We start from the raw sequence: 24764 nt of genomic DNA on the forward strand, positions 1-24764 counted from the left end.
AAAGGAGAGCTGAAAGTTTATTTTTTATTCATCCAAATACAATGTTTAATGCACAATGATGGATGCTAAGCTTTAAAGTAGCCCACATTCAGGAGAAACAAGGAGAGATGAGTGTTTCTTAGCTCTATTGGGGTTTGGGTTTTTCATTTATTAATGACCTATAATTAAGAGTAAGCCCTATGAATATTTCATTCAGGGAGAATGATGTGCAAAAACATCATCATGACATCTATAAATAGTTTATATTCAATAAACTTTTTTTCCAGTGTTGCATTAGAACCTTCATTACATTCCTTGATTTGCAAATTGGGCAAATTAAAATCATGAAATTCTTAATTTGTATGTTCTTGTTTTTTAAATTTTTTGAGGCCTAGTTAACTCGTAGAGTTATCATTTATATTTCTATATCGAAAATGAACTATACCCATCAAACAAATAAATTAAAATGTTTATTTTCTCAATTTTAAAGTTGAGTTTTTTAAATATGCATTGCAATAATAGCAGAAATTACTCTAAAGTCTCTTTCATTTACTTTTTTTCCTTAAAATTTTCAACTCATTGTATCTTGCTGTGCAATTTATTTGTTGCTTTATAATGACATTAAAGAATCCTTACACAATGATAAAAAATTTAAGAACTATAACTTTAATCATGTTTAGATTTAGGTCTTTATGCATTGAATGCATATGATCATTTAGCTTTGAAATATTTTTAATCATAAAGAATGTTGCACTTCTATGGATTGCATGAATCTTATGCATCACGCTTTTACTTTAAATCAATCCTGAACCAGCATTTCTCAAATGGATTGTCATGGCATTTAGTTTCATAGGTACATTTTCCGGAGAACTTTGAAATTACAGTTAAAATTGATGAACTATTTAAGCAATTTCATTTTTATTTCCTGTACTTATATTGTAAATAGAAATGATAATGGCATGCATTCTGTCTGGGAGATACTCCCTAAATATAACATACCTGTCAATGTGGGATTGCATAAGTGTTTTAAGTATTTGGTTTAAAATAAAAAAGGTCAAACACTAATAATACTGAGAATTAAAAAAAGATACTGTCGGTAATCTGTATTGTTAGTGAGGATTTTTTAATGCCTATGTCTTGAAATTTTATAAATCCATTGGCATGCCTGCTTATATCTGAGTTTAAACACTTCTCATTTATGTTTTTGTTAAATTTTTTTCAGCCAAAATATACATGGTAGTAAATATCTAATCTCCATTAAACAAATTTTATTGATTTTAATAAGTTATATTACATAAATTATGACCACATTCCAAGCCTATGACATAGTTTCCTCATGAAGTGATAATTTTTTCAGATTCATATTTGTTTTGTAATGAGTTCTCAATTATACTTGTTTAAGACTGCTTATATGTGCATCTTAAGAATTGTGTGTATGTGACAGATTGTATGCATGAGTCAGTATTTGTGCACTGCAGCAATATGTCAGTGAACATGTTACTGCTCTGAATAGTGGATAATTGATTTTAAAAAGAAAATCAAGTGAAAATATATTTTTGTTAATTATGTGCTGAAAAAAGGAAATAAAATCTGTAAATTAAACCGTTAAGCCTAGCACACCATTAATTTATTCTAATGGACAAATTTTGGAGATAAATACTGAAGACAGCTTAGGTAATCATGCATGACCATTATTAGGCATGGTGTTGATCATGCAAATCCATCCTTCACATCCCCCCACATTGCCATGGATTGCATTTTTTGGCAGCTTTTTAGGATTATTTGCAAATCCTGGAGGAGTACAGTCTATATTTAATAGAAATTTTTGCTTGATTTTACGTAATTATGAATATTTAAAAATCAGTAGGGCTTACTTTCACATGGTGGTAATGACAGTCACAGGGATTCCCCCTAAGTGAGGATTTATTTTCTGGACAATGTCCGTGCACAGTAGGTGTAAATAGATTAGAGTGTTGTTGGTTAGATAAAATTGAGTAACAATTCCTCCTAAAATGGAAGTGAATACTGAATTAAAAATGCAATATCTTACCTCCTGCTTTGAGGCACATGGGATGTGCTCTATCTCTTATGAACTTCCAACATTTTAGTGCAACTACCCACATGATCATACACAATGTTTTCTTGTGATTGCTTGTATGCATGGTTAATGACATATTTACTTTGAATTGTTTTCAAGTTATAATATATTTCTATAATTGTTTCTTCTTCAAATCATAGTAGCCGTTTAATATGAATGAAAACAGATTTACTGAATTGGTCAGTGAACCATTAACTTATTAAATTGTACTACAGATTTGTTTTTGCCTCATTGAAGCATTTCTTTACCTGGTTTTTGAAAAAAATGTTTACCTAAATACTTGTTTTGTGATTAAATACCTAAATCTTCACCTGATCTTTTCCTAAAGTTTTCCATACCTCTATTTCATAAGTCTACTTTATTTTATCAGACCATGGTACCTCAAATTGTTGCATTTATGATTTTTATTTATTCAAATGTGCTTTCATCCTCTAATTTCATCTATTTTTGCTCATGACTGCTGTTACACATCCTTACATAAATTGTGCTCCTATGTCAATGAAGCAACCTTTATCAACAGGATGTCTTTGTATGTATTTCTCTGGTGTTATTATTGTGGGAAATGGTCAATTTTTTTATAGAGTAAATCACACCTTTGAGGTGAAAATATGATTATTTTAAATAAATGAATTAAGATAATTGATGTGAGAAATTGCAGCAGGGTCATGGGATTTTTTTTAACTATGCGGTTGTGAAATCAAGTCAAACCATAAAACTAAAAGAAGACTTTATATTGTTACTTGGTTATATATCTAAATGAATGAAGTCCATCCAAAATGGTTGATATTTTAATATAAATGATAAAGTTTCATTAGTTTTAGGCACTCTATTGAATGCCTATACGTAAATAGTTTTGCTTGACTGAAAACTTATGAAAAATGGTCCTTATCTTGGTGATAAATTTGGTATTTCCCAGCAGAGATACATTTTGTTTTCATGAAAAGGTTTATCAAGTCTTTGATGTGATATACATTTATTTTGACAATTTTCAACAAATCACTAATTATAAAGACATGATTACAAAGTTATGATTACTCTTTGTTCAGGTTATGGTATTTGCCAATATGTACCTAAATCTATTAGAAGCTAATTTTTAGGTTTTTCTAAAAAAGCCAAATTTCTTAGGAAAATAATATATCATTGGAATAAGTATCTTTAACAGATCACCTACTATTACCCCATGCATCATCTTTTGGACTAATTAAAAAATGCAACTTAATATCATATACAGGGTGCAGCACATAAATTCAGACAAGCATGCATTTACTCGAATGAGATTTCCTAGCCGGGTTTGCGAAACCTTCCCCAGACTTCTCCGAAGCATTATACTTAAGTGCAATATCGTAAACAGTTGATCTGGGGTACCAGAAGAATCGAATTATTTAAATTATAACATCCAGTCCGAACACTTTCGATAATTGCAGCTCTTTAATTGTACTTCGCAGTTTTACGTAATATCTCAGCCATTTTGAGGTTATGATTGCTTACTAGATGCCTATAGCTTTCAAGAACACCAATCGCAATCTCCAGTGAAACTACAATTGGGCAGGAAATTCAAATTGAAATTTGTCTTGATTTAAGTGTCGCACCCTGTATGTATAATGGTTAGTTTCATTTTTATAAATATTATAATTATCAAAATCTGGTTTTCAAATCTCCAGCAGAATTTATGAGCTGTGTTTTGTTAAGGCCTGTGAATTGCGTACTTCATAGCTGTTTTAACACATTTAATTTTGATCCCCTCATAATGGTATACAATGTTGAGCCATTAGGTATTTTTTAAAAATCCATGGAGGGAATGGTTTATGCTACATACTAATAAATATCTTCTACAAAATTTTTATTGTGGCTATGAAGCTGCATTTGTAGTCAATTCAAGTTTGAAAATCCTTAAAAGGCTGCCCTACTGTTATGTGATGCTTTTGAGACCATTAGTAACTTAGTATTTCCTCTGTAGAGAGTCTATATTGATTAAACAGCTCTCCCTTTGTTACGCTTGTTTTGGCTCTCAATTGCTTGTCTTAGCATCAGACAGTGCTTCTCAACCTCTGTGGCCTACAGTCCACTTTCATATGACTTGAATGTTAGTTCTCGCACAACCCATCCTGCAATACTATAGTGCTTCATTATATTTTTTTGGATATAAATTCATTAAATATCAATATTTTTTGTTCTCAAAATTGGCAATTTTCAGCTGAAATAATGTAACACATGGAATTTGCAAGAAAATTTGTCTGTCATAATGCATCACATGGAGAGAAGACATTGTCCTCTCAGCATGGAGGTACATAAGTTTGCTGTGGCATACTGAATGAGAAGTGCTGTAACGAGATGTTTTGAATAATGCACTTTGTAATGTAGGTTATTGTGGCTACAAATACTTTGCTTTAAATGATCTTCTTTGAACTGATCATGTAGACCATCAACTCAAAAGATTCATTTACCAGCCTTAAAAAGCACTTAATTTTAGCGCCATGGAAATATTTGATCCAGTAATTCACCAAGGTATTTATTCAAAATTATGATGAAATTCATAAATTAAATAAAAAATACAAATGTTCTATGTTTATATTTAGATTCAACATATTCAGATCTTAAATAAATACTCTTATACTACCACATATTTCATTGAAAATAAATTCACCACAACAAACTTAAATTTTTTTATTGCCTGGAACCCTCAAAGTTTGTGTTGCTGGTTTAATGGCTGGATTGTATAGTTACAATAATTTCACTATAGGATTCTTATTCCCTCAATAACTGGTGTCCATAATATTTAATTATCAGAACTGTTGATGCTTGGTAGACTTTTTAATTACCTAACAAACTATCATCAATTGTTACCCTTCTAGAAATATATGGCTTTTGTATTGGTCAGGGCTGAACTTCTCTTATTGAAATTTTGGTTAACTCTACAAAGAATATTTAATAAGCATGAAAAATATCTGGGAAATTAATTTCAAGCTGAATTTAATGTGAGTGATTGGGAATAAAGCTTCTGCATGCCTAGCCTCCTTGCTGGATATCATGCATGCTTAATTTTCTTAGCACTCATGTGCTCGAAAGATCAGTTCATGACTGCCGTTCCATATTTCAAGTTGATCTTAGATCTGTTTTTGTTGAAATTTACACTGCTAGTTTGTGGCATTATTTACTGAGCATATTTCTGTAACTCAAGTATCTGTTTTCAATAGCAATTATATTAAACATATTTGAGATAAATTTGAAATTAATTTAAGGCTTGAGGTATATGACATTTAATGTGTGTAACAAATCTATTAATATTTTTATGCTTTGCTGTAAGCCAAACTGTGCAGTATAGTGCATGCTCCAAACAACATGAATTGTAATTCATGTGATAAAAATTTTGAAACTGAAATCAGAATAAAGAATTTTATTCATTTATCTTTGTTTTCATGGACATTCGTTCTCATTTTAAGATTTAACGATAGATACAGGCATGCATTGATGCAAGCATGACTGATGTATCAAAAACTTTGCTTTTAAGAGTGGCTGGAGAAATCTTACAGCCAGTGATGTGATACTAGGTGTATTTTAATATATCAATTCTTATTGGACTATGCAGCATAATTGATGGAGTTTATATGCCTTCATGTTTGTAAATTTTTCAAAACTTGATGGAGGACTGCTTATGAACTAAAATGCTCAAAATATAAATAAATATTGCTCATGATATTAGAAATATCATCAGAATTATATTGAATCCAAAATTTTATCAATTATTTGTTTGTCATTTGTGGCAATACCATTACTTTATCAAAATTATATATTTATGTGCATGTTGAGGGTAATTGCCCAATGCTTTTTAAAAATACATTGGCAATTAAATATTCTTAATTAGAACTACCCGAGCAACTTTTCATTGAGTATTTAAGTAATGAAATCTGGTTGTGCTTTGATTGAAAACTTGACTCCTAAAGTGTAGAAAAATATGAATTAATGTTTGTTTTTAAGATTGTTGTACCATCTGTGCATATGAATCTTGAATGTACACTATTTTGATGTGTGACCATACCCATTATTTAGAGCATCATTATGTAGATCGTTATAATTCTTACCTGCAACACAAATATATTTATTTAAAATAACATTATTTATCTCAATATAACTTAAATTTGACAGTTGTATTCTTTTTTTATTGCTGCAGTCACAGTGGTCTATGTAGGTATGGCAGGAGATGTCCTTCTCTCAACCTCCCTCGTTGTCATATATTTATATTAATATAGTTTATTTATGAAGGATAAAATAGGTGGCATAATTTCTATTTAAAGAATAAAATAAATGATTTATTGAGCTCATAAGAAAGAAATTACCTCTAGTAATACCTTCCATCCTCCATATTTTTTTAGCTTTTTCATTTACACAACAAATTGGGTATTTTACTGCTGAAAAATTAGAGCAATTGATTCTTTTATAAAATTAATAGTATACATTTATCAAGAGCCATTCACTTCACTTACATCATTAGCATGGGTTATCAATCCAAGGATTTTACTTAGTTGCTACAATTTTGCTTAGTTGCAACTATCCTGTTGAGTGCTGATGTGTTCATTACTTCACAGCTCTTTATGACAACATTTTCCATCAATAATTCTCATAGCTAATTCAAGTAAATTCCTCTGTAATTCTTACCCTCCATGTTTCTTCAATTATGATCGCCAATATGCTATCATGCCTCAGTATATGTCCTATCTATTCCCTCTCCTTCTGTAAGTGCTCTCAAAAGACTTTTTTCACCCTTGGAAGCATTTCTTTGTTTGTTACTCTGCCAATCTATTTTATTTTGACATTCTTTTGTAGAACCACATTTCCAATGCCTCTAATCTTCTTTTTTCTGCTACTTCTATCGTCCAGACAGAAACACTTTTGGTATGATAAAGAATGAGAACATGCAGTTAATCCCAAAATGTTACTTTTCAACAAAGAATACCAAAGTATTTATCATATCGTCCTAGATTATAATTCATATATTTTCCCAAATCATTATGATTCAGCTTTACAATACAGTTATTGATTAGTTGACCAGTAAAAAATTAGCCTTTGTTTGCAATAAGTATAAAATATATTATTTTACTCAACTAAATTGGCTATGAAAAATATTTGGGGATGAACATTCGAAAAGGAAAAATATATGTGTCATACCTATACTACTGTGTAGTTACATACATTGATAATTTATATGCATTATCTAATCTTGAATGAGGCTTGAACATATCTATTTATAACAATATTTGAGAGTATATTTTTTGTGCTTCTAAAATATTTTGCTGCTGGGCTTACTTGCACTTTTCAATGCATTACTATATTTTTTAATCAATGAACAAATGGTGAAATTTGATTTAGTTTTTTTGGCAGTCATTGTGATTCCACATTGTTATTGAACATATAGTACCACTGTAAGTCATCTGTCCATTCATAATTATAATGATCTGTTTGAGGTTGTTATGAGTTGTGATGAAAATAATAAAATGTTTTAAGAACTTAAAATTTGGTGTTTTATTGACCATCGAAATCAATTTGTTGATGCAAAACCATCAAGTTGCATAAAACTCTCATTATTACCTATATCCATTCAACAGTATCTTTCTCTCTGATGACAAGATGATATTGAAGGGGGGGGGGAACCAATGTGATGAAATGAAGGAGAGCCCATGTGCTGTCATAACATGCCTAACACCAATCAATATTACCATTTAATTTCCCTTTTTGGAGTTCAAATTTAAACTAAATTACTGCAGGTATATCAAAATTTTGGCTAGTGAATTATTCATAGTTTATATTGTGCATTTCAAGAGATTAATATTAAATAGAACTTGACTTGATTAAATTGCTAATATGAAAATGAAGGGGCTCACAAAAGGACCTCCCAATGCTCAGGAAATTCTCAATGCTATGCTTGAGCAAAACTAGAGTTTTCCTCATCTTATGAGAATATCACATTTGTGAAGGGGTATAGTTCCTTGCTAAATTGGGCTAATACAGTGATATATTTGAATCACTCATATTCAATATAAATTTTCATCATCATCCAATGACTACACTAATTTTGCTTTATGTGACAGGTGGAGCTCTCCTTTTATTAAACCTTACAGCATGTGAAATACACATTTAAGGTAGGAAATTATTCCTTTCCATGTACAGCTTCTATTTTCCCAGAAAATATTCGCAATCAAAAAGCATAAGCATTCACACAGGTGTTTGGATTTACTTTAAAATTTGTTTAGTTACACCTCTATTGAGCAATCTCTCTCTCATTCCTATCTTCAAGGAGTGTCATTCAATATATGTATCCATTCAATGGTAGTTGCATAGTGTCCATTGAATTTCAATTGCCATCATGGAGACAAGCTAAAACCTGTAGTAATGATACATCTGGCAGTACTGCTTCCTGTTTTCTAAGAAAATAGGTACATACCTGTACCACATGGTCTGCTGGGAAATAAATGATGATACATATTTTCCACTACAGCAACTGTGATGAAAATTAACAGAGCATTAGATATTTTAGAAGGACATAGCATACTACCCTGAATAGCCATTATGGCCAAATTTATGGGAGTATAAAGGGAATATGAAACCTTGGCCTTTCAGTAACCGCAATGCAAATGCTTGTTCCATTATTGTGGACTTGGTGAGCCATCCCTGGATGCTATTTTAATGATAAAAATCACGTCTAGGCATGACACATTTCTGGAATCTCTGTGTCTTTTGGGATTTCATCTATATAAGTCCATTTTTCTGGGATGACAGTAATCCTGTCAGTTTAGCCAATATCTTCAGATACAAAGATGTAGACCACTACATTAGCAGAAGGATGGCTGACCTATATATGCCAACATCAGCACTGATGAAACTGTCATCCCTGAAGGATGGATTCACATGGAAGATATCCTGAAAGACATAGTGGTTCTACAACATCATACTTCTGAAACCTTCACAAGGAATACCAGATATATGCTGAGCACATAAGTATAAATGAGTGAATTTTGCTGGAAACTGTAATAAAGTTTAAATGCATAAGGTATTGTACTCTATCAAAGAAATATGTCTATGTTGAATGTTAAACATTAAATGAATTGATGGCTTTGGTTGATGGATGCTGAATATTGGGAAATATGATGCTAGCAGAGTCAAAAACAGATTCCATGTCAATGTGGGTCAGTGTCAAAGTTTCTCTATTAGGAAAGAATTTATGTCCTACCATTTGCTCCCATGGTAGTTTATCTCTGTATTTCAGTGGTGGGTGAGAATCATATCCATCCATATACATTTTGAATGTCCCTGGAAATAGTCTGAGCAGGAGAATATGGAGATCATAAACTGTGGATTTATGTAGGGGCTGATTGCACTTCTTGCAACCTTAAATTTCAAGTTTGTTAAAGTAAAGGCATAGAGCATACTCAATGCCACATAGCAATGCTCACTGAGCACTTTGCTATAGCTTATAAAGGTGCCATAAATGGCCTGCCAGATGAAAATACTCTTACAAGCCCCATAAAATACACAGTCCTAAAATTTATTCAAGAGGGATATTTATTTCTGAATTTTACATGAATCTACACAGATTTCCAGAAATGTTTTTAAGTTTCATGGGTAGAAAAGCTTGAGAAATTATAGATTTGAAATGAAAAGCTTCAGAGTAAAATGTTAATATTTTGAGGAGAGGCAAAAATTCCATATATGCTCATTTTGGGTATATGGTAATAGTTTGAGGAGGTTAGTCGGTAAGAGGGAGGATGGTGGAAGTGCTGTTGAATGTATTGATGTTGATGAGGATAAGCATAAGATTTATTTGATCAGATAAAATTCTTGTAGGTGAGTGTATGAAAATACTCAATATAATTTCATTCTTTTACATTGCTAGCGAGCCTCAAAGTTTGCTGCCAACTCATTGTCACATTGAAATAGTGTAGTCAGTGGTGCCCAATCAACAACCTATAGGACTTTTAGGGTATAATTAGGTTTCAACCCCTGTGCAGCATATAAAATGCTCATGTGGAAATATATACAAAGGATATTTTTTGATAAGAGTGTGATTGACATTTTAAACTATGTTGATTAAATTCTCTACAGCTACAAAAAATGGAAATGAAATTTGAGTTTGCAAGGGAATTTGGCTGTGTATTGTAGAGTTCTTGAATGAAATAAATATGATCCCCCTGAAAATGCAACGTTAAATTCAAATTTCATAATTTCCTTGCTTGAATAACTTTATCAGAAACTATAGGCAGCATCAGTAAAGAAGCTCTGCCCATAATCATGACTGAGTGACTTTAACTTACAATAGTGGTCAGTATGATGCGATGAGCTCTATCATCAACTTTTACATCATACGTTTTGTTGGTAATGAGGTTGGTTGTATTATGCACATTCTGAGAAATTGGTTCTTGCATACCAAAACTGACCTTCAAGCGAATTATTTTCACTTTTCTCACCACTGATGGAATGATGGTGAGGGCATTGTAATAACATTCAATCTATTCTCAATTCACCACAGGAAAATATTTCTTTTTAAAGGTAATACAGAATTCTTCATATGGCTTACTTATACTTTTAAAAGCACATTAAAGACCCACTGAAAAAATGGTAGAGTCCTTCTACACAAAAACAAGCAACAGTATAATTGAGATTGTATAATGAGTTATTAAAATTTTTAAAATGTCCATATTAAACTTGAAGAAATTAGATCTGTTTGAAATTCAAATACCAATTTATATCTTGGGAATGAAATATATTTTTGAGGTCAACATAAGCTTACTGTTTGGTTTCTTTCAGCATTTTAGCATTTGTATCATGCAATGTCTTGCTTTAAGCCCCAATGTATTTCCCTTCACCATTTTTGGGGGTGTCAAAAAATGAGGTGGCAAAACCATGTTTATAGTTGACTGACTGTATTAAATAATATTTTCTCAAGCCATAAAAGGTTTTTTACACCACTGTAAAAGTAAAAAAAAGGAGGGGAATATTGAGATTGGTGTGGAGATTTTTCGGGGAAAGTTGATCCTTCACCAGTGATCAGGCACACATTCAAAATAATAGGAGGTTTACATTTACACAGGTGAGTATTTCCTCAGGGAGGTCTGGGTAGAGTTTCAGGTATGGGAAGAATTTGGAAGAAAGATCTCTACTGTTGTACTCAAGAAACGAGAGGATGAGGGTGGCAGCTCAAACCGCAAAATGAGGGGCTTAATTGAAATATCAACTTCCTCTACTTCATATAATAAAAATTTAGACAATATGTTCAATTTATCGGAAAAAAAGTTCTCTCCCACGAAGAATTGAAATTTCTTAACTATGGCCTAAATTTCATCCTTCAACCAAAGGTCCCACCTCAATCACGGATCTGATTTCCCATTTAGAAGGAGCAAATAAAATCTATGACTCATCCACTAAAGATTTTGTCCGTAAAGCCTGTCAAAATTAAACAAAAAAATTACAATATCTTGACGAAGAATCGCCACCTACAAAGTTCTAATGATTTCAGTATTGTAAAATCCAATAACTGCTTTCACATGAAAGTGGATAATGGAAATTTGGGCGTCATTCTGGAAAAAGTACACTAATCTTTGAAAAAGTCAGTGATCTTTTAAAGAATGGGCCATTTGTCAAAGTTAAAAAGAATACCTTAAATGGACATATTTCAAAATTTAAGTCTGTCTTAAACAACTGCCCGAACCTAATTGATAAGAACACCAAGTTCTCTCCAATTGTCAAATCCTGCCTTACTGAGACTATACTGTTTGCCCTAAATACACAAAGAAAATTGCCCCATGAGACCAATTGTATCCGGAATTGATTCCCCCACTAATGGCCGCCTATCCAAATGCCTCGTTTCTGAATTCTCTAATTAAAATTTTGTCAGTTCTCACTCCTTAAAGAGCAACCACGATCATGTTAGTAGAATTTTAGACTATTTCTTTCCAGAAGAAGATGTAATGGTTTCCCTCGTTACTAACCTATTTCCCAGTGTAACAGTAAATACTGCGGTAAAGTAAAAGTATTAAAAATTGGCTATCATCAACGGCAGTATATTCTAAACATGTCGAAAATGATATTAGACTCACTAATTCAGTAATGAGCCAAAATTTCTTTAGGTTCCTAAGTATATATTGTAAAAAAAGATTTCGGTGCCGCTATGGGCAACTCCCTTTCGGCCTTTTTGGCTAACGTATGCATGACCTATTTGAAGAATACCTACTTTCAAAAAGAAATTTGATTACTTGCCCTCCGTATATTTACGATATGTTGAGGATGTCTTTGCCATTTTTGACACTATGAAATATAAAATTGAAAAATTTGTTGAAAATCTAAATTGCCTTTTCGAGACAATTAAGTTTGTCAATGAAATTAGAGAATAGAAATTATCTTAATTTCTTAGGTCTTTCCCTAAAAAGAGTTAAAAAGAAAATTCACTTCGATATACATCGAATACCTAGCCACAGGAAAAATTACATGCACAGAAGCTCATTTGACCACAACAACCAAAAGCTTCCAGCATTCTACTCTCTCGTGCATGGGTAGATCCCCCTGAACAATATACGACAAAAAGCTTAGCGAAATCAAAGATCTAAGAAAAACGGGCTCAAAAACATATTGATAGACAACATTGCCAAGAAACATAAAAACAAGAAACTCATCATTGACTCTACGACTCACCTAAGGGAAGTTTCTTCCCGTTTCATAAAATTGCCTTTCCGTTTACAAATAACTTGGGGACTTGACAAAATGGTCAAGAAAATCAACCCTAATAACCACAAATTGAAGCAATTGTTTGGTAACACTGATGATAAAGTACCCAAAATCGGGAATTTGTCTAGTCAACTGTGGTTAATGCGATAAATTTTACATAGGACAGACTCGGAGAAACATTTTAACTCAATACAAAGAACTCATCGCCCACTGCAATAGACCCGAGAAATCCAGTTTTGCATAGCACTTTATCACCACTGGAAACAACATCACACAAGACAATTTAAAACTACTCCAAAACGCAACGAATCGCCAGTTGGACGCGTGCGAAAGTGTTAATTAATAGACCCAAATTTAATAGATCTAAATAGAATTAAAATTAATAGACCCAAACACCACCTCACAAATAGCGATTCAGCACCCATCCCTTTCCCCCCTCTCTTAAGCATTACCTAAACCAAACATTTTGAACGCTATTCTGCATTACGTAACGGTCATATAGTCGCCACTCACTTTGACCCCACTCATTACTTTCACCCCATCGCCGATTCTCATTACTCCGGAACGACCGTTTGTTTCTTCTCTCCAACGGTCATTCATTGGGTCCCTTTCACTTTTTCTCCTCCCTCCTTCCCCCCTCTCTCCCTTCACTTATATATCTCCGGGTTTCCTCAATGAACTTCCACCTTGTGTTCCAGTGGCTTTTCTCCTTCAGGGCGGTGAAGAGTCGTCTTGTGGTCGAAATAACGCGTATCCGCTTTTCACACCATTGCGTTTCCCCAGTTTTTACGTGACTTTTTGCCGTCCTCCATTATTTTCGATTTGTTTCTTTCTTTTGACTGAAGGGCTTTATTCCCTACCATTTTCGGTTTTGACGACGCAATCAGGCTATCCAGTGTTTTGTCTACTTCATATTCCCTAGTGTTGGCATTGCTTTCCTGTAATACCTAAGTAAGTGAGCATGTTTCTATAATTACCCCAAAGTAGGTCCCTGGTGTCTGTATTAATTTCTTTGCAAACCTATTCGGTCTCTTCCTAGTTAAAACTTAAGTGGTTTAGGTTTCCCAGAGCCGGTCCCTAGCGAGGGAAAAACTTTCCCGTCATCCACTTTAAACTAATTAGCATGACTGTGTTTGTGTATATGTGAGTTCCCGGATACGGTCCCTGGAAATAGGATTAATTTCCTTGTAAACCTATTCGGGAAATACCCCCACTTTGTAAAAGTTAAAAGTCCTAATATTTTGAATGTGTGTCTGATCACTGGCGAGGGATTAACTTTCTCCGTAAATCACCACACGAATCTCAATATTCCCCTCCTTTTTTACTCTTACAGTGGTGTAATAAAATCATTTTCGACACAAGGAAATATTATTTAATATAGTCTGTCTAAAAAGAAGCCGTAAGAGGCTCAATTTTTCCTTTCCATATTTACAGTATTGAGGCATGTAGAGTGACAGTTCTTCGGAATGAACAAGTTTCTCTTCTTTGAAATGGGAAACATGATGTCTCAGATGGCCAAGATGAAATTGGTTCTATGCTAGAGGAAAAATTCTGATGACGAGTTCAGGCACAGTTGAAGGCAACTTGGTAACAGGTAGGTATAGTTGGAAAAAATAATGTGGCTGATGGATGAAAGGGAAATTCTCCTTCACCGACCTAATCATTTAGACTGGCTTTATTTTAGTCCCTGAGTTCCTATACTCCATTAAACTGAACGATGGATAGTGAGCAGCAGGTTTGTATTCAGGGTGAGATGCTTTAAGAGTGTGAGAATGAAAAATTTACCAAGGAAGGGTGAAATTGGTGCACTCTAGGGGAAGGGAAGATCAGTGTCAGCAAGTAAAAAGGGAAAATCTGTGCGTACTATCAGGGATATGCCATGAAAATTATTAATTGGCACAATAAAGTTTCAAGAGAGATAGAAAAAATACATAAAGGACCAACGATGTTAGGATATTAGGCTAGCATATGAAGACATGGAAATAGAAGATGATATAGATGTGGATAGCCAAGGACCAGGCATACTAGAATGTGAGAAAGAATAGGCATCAAGGAAATTAAAATCAAATAAGTCTTCGGGGATGGGTAACATCACAGGAGAACTGGGCCCAAGATTACGTGGATAGAAGATTTTTTTGTTAATTTTGCAACATTTATGATGGAGAAAATTAGCTGAAAAATTTAAGTAGATATTTGTTAGTTCACATCCCAAAAAAAGTAAAATCACCCCATGAAGACTATGAAATAAGCTTGATTTCACATGCAGCTAAGGTGTACTTAGGATCATTAATAAAAGGATCGAGAGGAGGGTAAATGATTATTTAGCAGATGATCAATTTGGGTCCAGGAAGGAGAGAGGTAGGTACGGGTATAATGGCATAGCAGGGTTGAGGTAATTAATAGAAGGGAATATATAAATCAACCAGAATATCTTTGTTTGTTTCATGGATTTCAAGAAAACACTTCATAGAGTAAATCCAAAAAATTAAATGAATGCATTACAGAAGACGAGAGTAAATTAGAGCAATGCACAATTTATCTTGTAGCTCTACATGGCTAAGACGGCTGAGGCGTGAGTGGGGGATGGAGAGTGCAGATGGTCAGTGTGAGACAGGGGTGCCCACTATTGACTACTCTCTTCCATGTATATGCTAGGTAATGGCGAGGGTTGGAGTGAAAATTGTTGGGGATAGAGTAATTATGATTTTGGAAGATGTAGATGAAGATTTTGAAGTGAATGAAGATAAATTGATGCAGAAGATGGAGTCGAGAAATGATAAAATATTGATGATGAGCTTAACATGATTGAAAAGTCGTATGATTGATGGAATTTTCTCTGACACTTTGACTAATGTGGATGTATACAGGTCTAAATTGGTGTTTCAGTGGGAAGGAAAGCTTCCAATTTATGGAAGATGTAGAATGTAAAGTACTCATATCTATGAGTGATCTATCGCAGTTCAGGTTTTGCTTAATTTATTCTGATTTTTGTGTGCAATTTATCAGATTTGAAGGCAAATGATTTACTTTCAGCCTCCATGGGGTATTTCGCTCTATCACATTCTAGGGTTCACCTGCTCAAATCCTACCTGGATTTCATTCATCAATTATGGAGTGGATCTTTGAATCATCAAATATAATTTCTTCAAAATATTGTAACAAGATAAGGGGGCATCGGGAAGAAAACAGTCTAATACAAGTCTATGATTGAGTGAGATAATTCTTTCTGCCCACCGGAAGGTAGAAAATTCGGGTCTCAAAGAAGGTTATGCAAGATAAGAAATTCTCGTGAGAAGTGCTTCGCGAGCCAATGAAATCTTTCGTTACCGCATATTTACAAGTAGCGTCTCCCGAATTCCTATTGTGCAGGGTACCATGCCGAGTATGAAAGTGCCACGCCAAACACAATCATTTTTCGAACAAATAAAATGATGCTACAAATATTTATAATTATATTTCAATTACAAGAATATTTTATAATCAATTTATCAGTGGTCACGATAGTCAATGATGCATGTCTATTAATCAATGGTATGACACTATAATTTAATACAGCCCTTTCATGACTTCTACATAAAATATTCACAACAGAACCAATTAGCTCATAACCTGGAACAACAAAATACTATCATTTATTTACCGTAAAAAATTTAAGAAGTCAGAAAGATATATTCAGAAAGATATATATAGAGCTCTACGGCCTCTCAGTTAAATAAGAAGGGGGAAAAAACTCCAATGGCCGTAATAGTTAGTCGCAACTCTCTGGTCAGACTAATTGTTGTGTTGGTTTAACGGGAACCACGTCAGGGACCAACCACAACCTCTCGACCAGAATACCCTCTGTGGTGGTTTACGGGAAATTAATCCGCGTCAGGGACCAACACACAGCCACACGCACACTATCCTAACTGAAATCCTTCACGAGGCTGTAAGACCCTGTTAAAGAATTTCAGATGGAGATGGAATCCTTCACGAGGCTGTAGAGAAGACCCCGTTAAAGATTCCAGGATATTCTCAGGCACACACTTTGTGACTGGCACAGACCAATCACACACACAAGCACTCAAGAAACACACACTCAAAAGGGCCCAACTTCTAGGAGAATCTGGACACAGGTAAAGAGCGCAACCGAGGATATGCGTCGAACACGCGTGTTTCGGCCACAAAGTGGCCCTCTTCAGCAAACCGAAGGGAAAACACCTCCAACACAAGGTTGACAGTAAACAACCGGAGACAAACGTCAAATATATATAGAAACTGTGGGATTTAGGGGACCAATAGAATTAGTGGGAAGATGGAAAGGGGAGGAGTACTTTAAACGTATTGGTAAAGAGGAAGGGGGGGAGGGAGGAAGGTGGGGGGAACGAAAACCAATGGACTGAGTGGAACGGGAAGGAGTAATTAGTGAAGGAGAAGGGAAGGGGTGGGGGAAAAATGAAAGGTATCCGAGTAACGGATTATGAAGTGGAAGTGGGGGGGGGGGTGGACCTTAGTCCAACGGAAATTTGTTTGAAAACTGGAGAAGAAGTCACTTCAAAAGGGAATAAAGTGAAGAGAATGGAATTGGCCCTTTATCGTTATTAGAAACAACATTTTTGAATTTGTGTATGAAAATGCTTTCATATGCGTCCAAAATGTGGTTGGGAGTCTGTTTGATCAGTTTCAGTTCCTTTTCTGATGTTTGGTGGTCTTCCTTGAGTAAATGTAGGGCAATACTCGATTTATTTGATCTGTTATATCTGTAATGGGCCATATGTTCTTTGAATCTAGTTTTAATATTCCTCCGCGTCTGGCCGATGTAAGTTGAATGGCAAGAGGAGCAATTTATTTTGTAAATGCCGGATACTTGAGGCGTCGATTTTGTCCTTAGTATTACCTAATAGATGTTTTAGTTTGTTGTTGCTGCTAAATGATATATTAGTATCGACGGTTTTGAAAATCTTTCCTAGCCCTTTTGTTAATTGTGGGTGGAACGGTAGTTTGATATACCGAGGGGTTTTATGTTGTGTGAGGGTGGTTGTGCTTTGAACTAGTGTTTTATGTTTGTGCTTTTTACTAGGTTATCAATAATTGACTCTTCAAAGCCATTTTTAATAGCAATAAGTTTGATGTTCTTTAATTCTTTGAAATAGTTGTTTCTATTCAATGGAATCTGAGCCATATATTGAAGTCAAAAAGAATCCCCTTAATAAGCTAATAACTCAAGTTCAAAACGTGCTTAACGACTGCCCATCCCTCATTGATAAAAAAACTAAATTTAGACTTTCAGTGTCCAATCCAATTTTACCAAGACTATTTTGCTTACCTTAAGTCCACAAAGCTGGTCTCCCCATGAGACCCATAGTTTCAGGCATAGATTCTCCCACATATCTCATATCTAAGTGGCTGGTTTGTGACTTTAAAAAAATGGTTTTCCCGAGCCCCCATTCTCTAAAAAATACCATAGAATTCGCATGCAAAACCAAAAGTCGCTATTTCAGTCAAGGGGAAGTCATGGTATCTTTTGATGTTACAAACCTATTTCCGAGTGTACCAGTAGACATAGCAATCAGCTCACTAAAAGTGTCGTTAAAGTCATTACAACTGGATCCCAAGCTAATTGACGTATATATCAGACTAACTAGCCTAATCATGAACCAAAATTTCTTTCAGTTCCAATGAAAGTTTTATAAACAAGAATTTGGAACGGCGATGGGAAACCCCCTATCCCCATTCATAGCAAACGTATTTATGACCCACTTTGAGAAGGAGTTCAAATATAAATTCAGTTATTTCCCTTCCGTTTTTGTTAGATACGTGGATGATATTTTTGCAATTTTCGACACCGCTAAATATAACATTGAGCAGTTTATCAATGACTTAAACAGTTTATTCCCATCGATTAAATTCACATACGAATTTGAAAAAAATAACCAACTTCCATTCCTTGATCTGCTATTAACCAGAAATATTAAAATATCATACGACGTGTATCGCAAACCAACACATACCAACAACTACATACATCATGATTCGTTTACACACAACAGTCATAAACTGGGCACCTTCCATGCTTTTGTACACAGATTAGTAAATATTCCATTCCCTTCTCCTTCACTAATTACTCCTTCCCGTTCCACTTAGTCCATTGGTTTCTGTTCCCCCCACCTTCCTCCCTCCCCCCTTCCTCTTTACCATTACTTTTAAAGTACCCCTCCCCTTTCCACCTTCCCAATAATTCGATTAGTCCCCTAAATCACACAGTTTCTGTATATATTTGACGTTTGTCTCCAGTTGTTTACTTTCAACCTTGTGTTGGAGGTGTTTTCCCTTCGGTTCGCTGAAGAGGGTCACTTTGTGGCCGAAACACGCGTGTTCGACGCATATCCTCGGTTGCGCTCTTGTGAAGTATTATTTCTGAATTGTCGTTGTGCGGATACAAAGTCAAAATAACACCACAAGTAAGACGGTGTTTTACTTCTCAATGACACCGCTAGAAGGCGACTTCTAACTTATTCTGATCTGTCAAGTAGTTTGCGCGTAGGAAGAGCAGTCTCACCTTTTTTGCAGAGATTTTGCATATCTCTCGATATGGACATTTTCTTACTTCCACTTAATAATTACCCAATATTTTCCGACGATCAATATACTTCTCTACACAGCAATCGTTCAAAAGTTTGGCCATACTCCTAGGAAAACCACCCTTTAAAAACAACCTTAAGTAAAAAACATCCAAATGACTATATTCTCATACCAGCACTGACTGATAACTTTTCATTCACCTACTTCTCCATAGTTTGTCCAAAGATTTTTCAGTCATGTTCAAACGAAACCCCGGGACGGGAAATACACTATTAATCAATCTTTTAACCTTAAACTGAGCCATAAAATAACCTATAAGAAATTCACTGAATGCGGAAACCGTGGGACAAGAATAAGCCATATGAACCCCTTTTTGTATAATGGGAACAAGTGAGCCCCTCGTACGGATGGGCACCATTTTTTTCATTTTCTAGTTTTGTAAATTGTGAAAAATTAGATTATTTTAAGAGGAGTCATTTCGATTTCAATATATTTCATTGATACTGCAAGAATTAATATTTGTGTTGTTCCAAAATTGAATGAAAACACTTCAGTCTGCCTAAGGTACATATATTCTCCTGCGCTATTCGCATCACCGGTAGCAATAGCGAATTCAATTAAAAAATAATTATATTTTTTACCTTTCGACTAACAAATTATTTATTAAAACTCGATTAAATGAGTAAAGGGGCAATATATTGGACAAAGTTGTTCTAATAAACTGGAGCGGTAAGTTTGTTGACGCATTAGCATCACTTATTTAAGTATGAAAATGTCAGTGGGTTCACATATGCTTCCAAATACCTGCTATCGGATCCACAATTTCCATATTAAATATAAGAAACTCAATTCGTATTTTTTTATTACGTAATCTACCGGTAAAGGTAAGTTTTGGATGGACACAACCCAAACACATATCTTATCTCTGCTAACAAAACACAGCCCGACATCCTACTCTACCATGAGGCCTCTTCATCTCAGTTTACTTCCTTCATTTCTTCATTCCGTCCTACATCCCAAACCTATTCCTGCCCCTTCCTCGTTTCCCAAAAATTTCCCCCTCTATCACAGGCTTCAACATCTCACCGCCGATCAAAATGCTTTCCATCCATTTTTCCTGCCTCTTTATGATTCATCCCAACAATCCCCTCGCCTCCCCAGTACTTCCTCATTTGTTTCCCTTTCGTTCCACCTCACCTTATCCATCCTCTCCACAACTACATTTCAAAGACCTCCAATCTACGCCTACAATCCCACTTAAATGGCCATATTTCTCTTTCAGGTTCATTTAGATAATGTGGACTAACGTAGACGCTCCTTATCACAATTACAATGATCCTTTTCTTAAAGTTCTTACTCAGTTTCCCTGTCATCAATCCCCTCCTCCTTGTGAAAGCTTCTTTGCCTAACGAAATTCTACTCCTTATGTCCCTGCTATGTTGTCCATTTTGGTCCAAAACACTTCCGAGATACGCAAACTGGGCCACCCGCTCTAGTTTTTACCCGATTTATTTAATGTTAAGCTTAGTCTTTCTCTTTCCGGAAAACCAAAAAACTTCTCTTTTATAAATATTGATTCTCATCCCATATCTATCCCAATATTTTCCATTTTACGCAGTAACGTTTGAAATCCTTTGGCTGATTGACAAACTAGAGCTTGATCATCAGAAAACATAACTGATTTTACGGCTTCCCCATCGACTTTCACTCTTATCTCTAATTTTCCCCATGTCTCATTAATCATTTCTGCCATACATACGTTGTACAGCAACGGCAATAATGAGCAACCCTGCCTTACTACTCTCCCATCCGGACTCCCTGTTCCCCACTCGCACCTGAGCAGTCTGAGACATGTACGGGTTGCGGATTAGCCTTCTGCCCCTTTCAACCCATTCCTGTTTTCTGCAAGATAATCATTATTTTTCCCAATTCACTCTATCAAACGCGTTTGCGAAATCTACGAAACAAGCAAATACGTCCTGATTGTATTCCATGTTCCTCTCGCTTTGGGAACTCTCATTACTGCAATGACATCGCGCGTGCCTCTCTCCTTCCTAAACCTAAACTGATCATTCCCTGAGTAATCATTTGCCCTACTCTTTATATAGTATTTGCGTTGATGATCCTGAGAACCACTTTAGCTGCGAAATCAAACTCAATGTTCTGTAATGCTCACATGATGTAGCCTTTACCTTATTTGAAATAGGTATTGATACTGATCTCAAAAAGTCTTCCGCCCTGATTCATTCCGCATAGATACTACCGATCAGTTCATATAAACTCTTCCTCCCACATTTTCCTAAACTTGTAGGTAATTCCTCGGGAATGTTATCTAACCCCACGGCCTTGTTTGATTTCTTCTCCCTTAATGCCCTTTCTATCTCATCGTCAAGTATTCCTGGACCTAAGACATCTTCATCTACTCGTATGTAATATCCTCTTTCTTTGTCTATGCTCGCTGACTTAAGTTGTTTACCACAGAGTTCTTCTATATATAGTATACCTTGTATCTCTTTTGGATCCTTTCTGATTCAGCTAATATCTTTCCTGACTTATATGAAATTTATATAAAATTGTTGACGCATATATTTTCTTCTTTTTCACGCGCAATTTGGCTCTCTAACTGATTGTACATGGTTTGTATAAAATGTATCGGGAAAATTTTCTGAAAAATAGATTCATTTCAGATATCGCCACAATGCCTTAAAATTCATTAAAGTATATCCCGTGAGCGAGTACACACTTTACTAACGGCTTTTCCCCCACTCGAAGACTCCCCGGTAAACGGATTCCGGAAGGTCCTTAAGTGTACGCGTGCAAGCTTCTTTGACGTCACTTTGGGTCCAATGTTGGTGTCTTTTGAGGGAGGATTACAGTTTTGGGAATAGGAGCAAGTCTGCTGTGGCCAAGTCATAACTGTAAGCGGATTGGGATATGTGGCGATACCGGTGCAGAAGGTCCTCGGTAGCAGATACTCGTCTCTGCTTTTGGACGTCCTTCAAGTCCTTCGGGAGGAATTAAGCGCAGGTATTTTGTTTCGCCAAATTTTCAGTAATAATGGTGTGTATTTTCATCTTATCATTATCAACACGATTGCAAGCATGCACACTCGTAACCGACCGTTCTGAACTTTACGCAAACGTCACGAAAAAAGTTGTTACCGATAAATTTTTTGTAAACCTTGTACACCATATCGACTCCTTCCTCCTTTTGTTTTCTTTGCGGCATGTATATCTGAACAATTACCAAGTTCGTCGGTTCTACTTTTACATCTTCTGGTAATACTTTATTCTTTGCTTGCTCTAAATTGACTACGCTTCTCTTTAGCTTTTTATTCAATATTATGGTAACCCATCAATGGCTCTCGTCCATTCCGCGGTATACGAGTACTCTATAATTATCACTCAACGCGATCCCTCTATCTAACCTCGCATAGACTTAAAATATCTTTATTTCCACTTTTCAACTCGAGATTTCTATCATTTAATTATCCTGTCCTCAAAATTGTCCTAATATTCCTTTTCTAACTAATTCAATCTTCTTCAGCGTCTTCCGTGCTGCCTCTGTTTTTGCTTCGTGAGGGTATCGTCAGATGACGACCGCGGAAGCCTTGCCTTTACCGCTACCGGGCACGACAAACGGCCGATTGGACCGAGTTCCGTATCCATTATAAAAAAGTCTTGGGGTTGATAACTGAAGTAGTTTTCTGTATCTTTCCTCAATAGTGTTTTAAATACGACACCATCACTCAATGGCCGCCCCTCTGCGATCAGACGCCTTGGCAGCCGCCTCGTAGCAAGTCATAAAGGTAGAAATAAATAGTCGGAAACAAGCAAGCCACTAATGATTGGACCTGGAATTCTATTATCTAATAAGGCCTGCTAGAATCAATAAGAACTTAATCTATGAATTCTCTCAGGATTCACTTACAACATACACGAGGCCTGTTCAAAAATTATCGAGACTTAAGTTTTTTTTCAAAAATGATTTATTTATTCATGAATATCTACTTTGTCCCCTTCAAAGTAATTCACATTAATTATCATACACTTGCGTCAACGTTTTTTCCAATCCTCGAAGCACTTCCAAAAAATTGTTTTTTGTGATCTTGTTCGGCTCCTCCGTCGATGCAGTCTTTACCTCGTCAATTGTAGCGTAGCGTCGTGCTTTCATGGGACTTTTCAGTTTCGGGAACAAGAAAAAGTCAGTCGGGGTCAGATCTGGGGAATACGGTGGCTGCGGCATCATCAGTGTGTTGTTTTTGGCCAAAAATACGCGCACAAGTAACGATGTGTGAGCAGGGGCGTTGTCATAATGCAAAAGCCAATTTTTTTTCTTCCACAAATCCGGGCGTTTGTGGTGGATTGCTTCACGCAAATTGCGCATAACTTGCAGGTTCTACCCTGTGGCAAGAACTCGTGATGCACCACGCCCCTGCAATCGAAGAAATTTGTGAGCAAAAATTTCACATTCGACCAAACTTGGCGCGCTTTTTTCGGTCTTAGCTCTTTGTGCAGCTTCCATTGGGATGATTGAGCTTTAGTTTCCACGTCATAACCATAAACCAATGATTTGTCACCAGTTATAACCCTCTGGAGCAAATTTGGGTCGTCACGGACAGAGTCATTAGCAATGTCGAACGAATTTCGCGGCGACCCGTATCATGCCCAAATCATTGGTAAAAATCGAATGGTACGGGCCAATCGTCGTCAGCAACTTCTCTAACGGTGATTTGACAATTGGCCAATACTATTTTTGTCACTTCATCAATGTTTTCGTCTGTTATTGACGTGCTCGGGCGTCCGGCACGCTCTTCGTCGTTCACATCTTCTCGGCCTTCTGAGAACATTCTATGCCGCGGTAATCGTTGCTTCGGTCCAAGGTAGCTTCTTCATATGCCGCAGTCAACATTCGGAATGCGTCCGAACACTTAATTTCGTTTTTGACACAAAATTTGATACAGATTCTTTGATACATTTTTTGGAAGAGGCAAAAATCGAAGACAAGCCAAAACACGTCCAAGCAAAACATCTGTCAACAATTAACTAAGCATTCTTAATTGCCAAGCTTTTCGGCATACGTGGGAGACATAAGTACCAATATAACACCACAAAAAATCGAAAATCAAATTCACGTAAACCCGAGAAAATTCAAAATTCGCGATACCTTTTGACCAGACCTCGTATACATACATATATATTCAGCAGATTACTTAAAACGTGTGAGGTCAGTATATATGAGAGGCTGAAAATTGATATTTGTGTCATTTTAAGAAAACGTATTCCTTAGAGAAAAGGTAATTCAAGAAATCTTCGAGGTTCTAACAACGATTTGGGTTGCGCTATTGATTTTGACAGGTTATACGAAAAATTCGTGGACAGTCGGAGTAACAGGGAGTGTGCTAACCAATTGACTC

The sequence above is a fragment of the Hetaerina americana genome, unplaced genomic scaffold (assembly GCF_022747635.1).
Source record: "Hetaerina americana unplaced genomic scaffold, ioHetAmer1.1.p SCAF_12, whole genome shotgun sequence".
Lineage (NCBI taxonomy): Eukaryota > Metazoa > Arthropoda > Insecta > Odonata > Calopterygidae > Hetaerina > Hetaerina americana.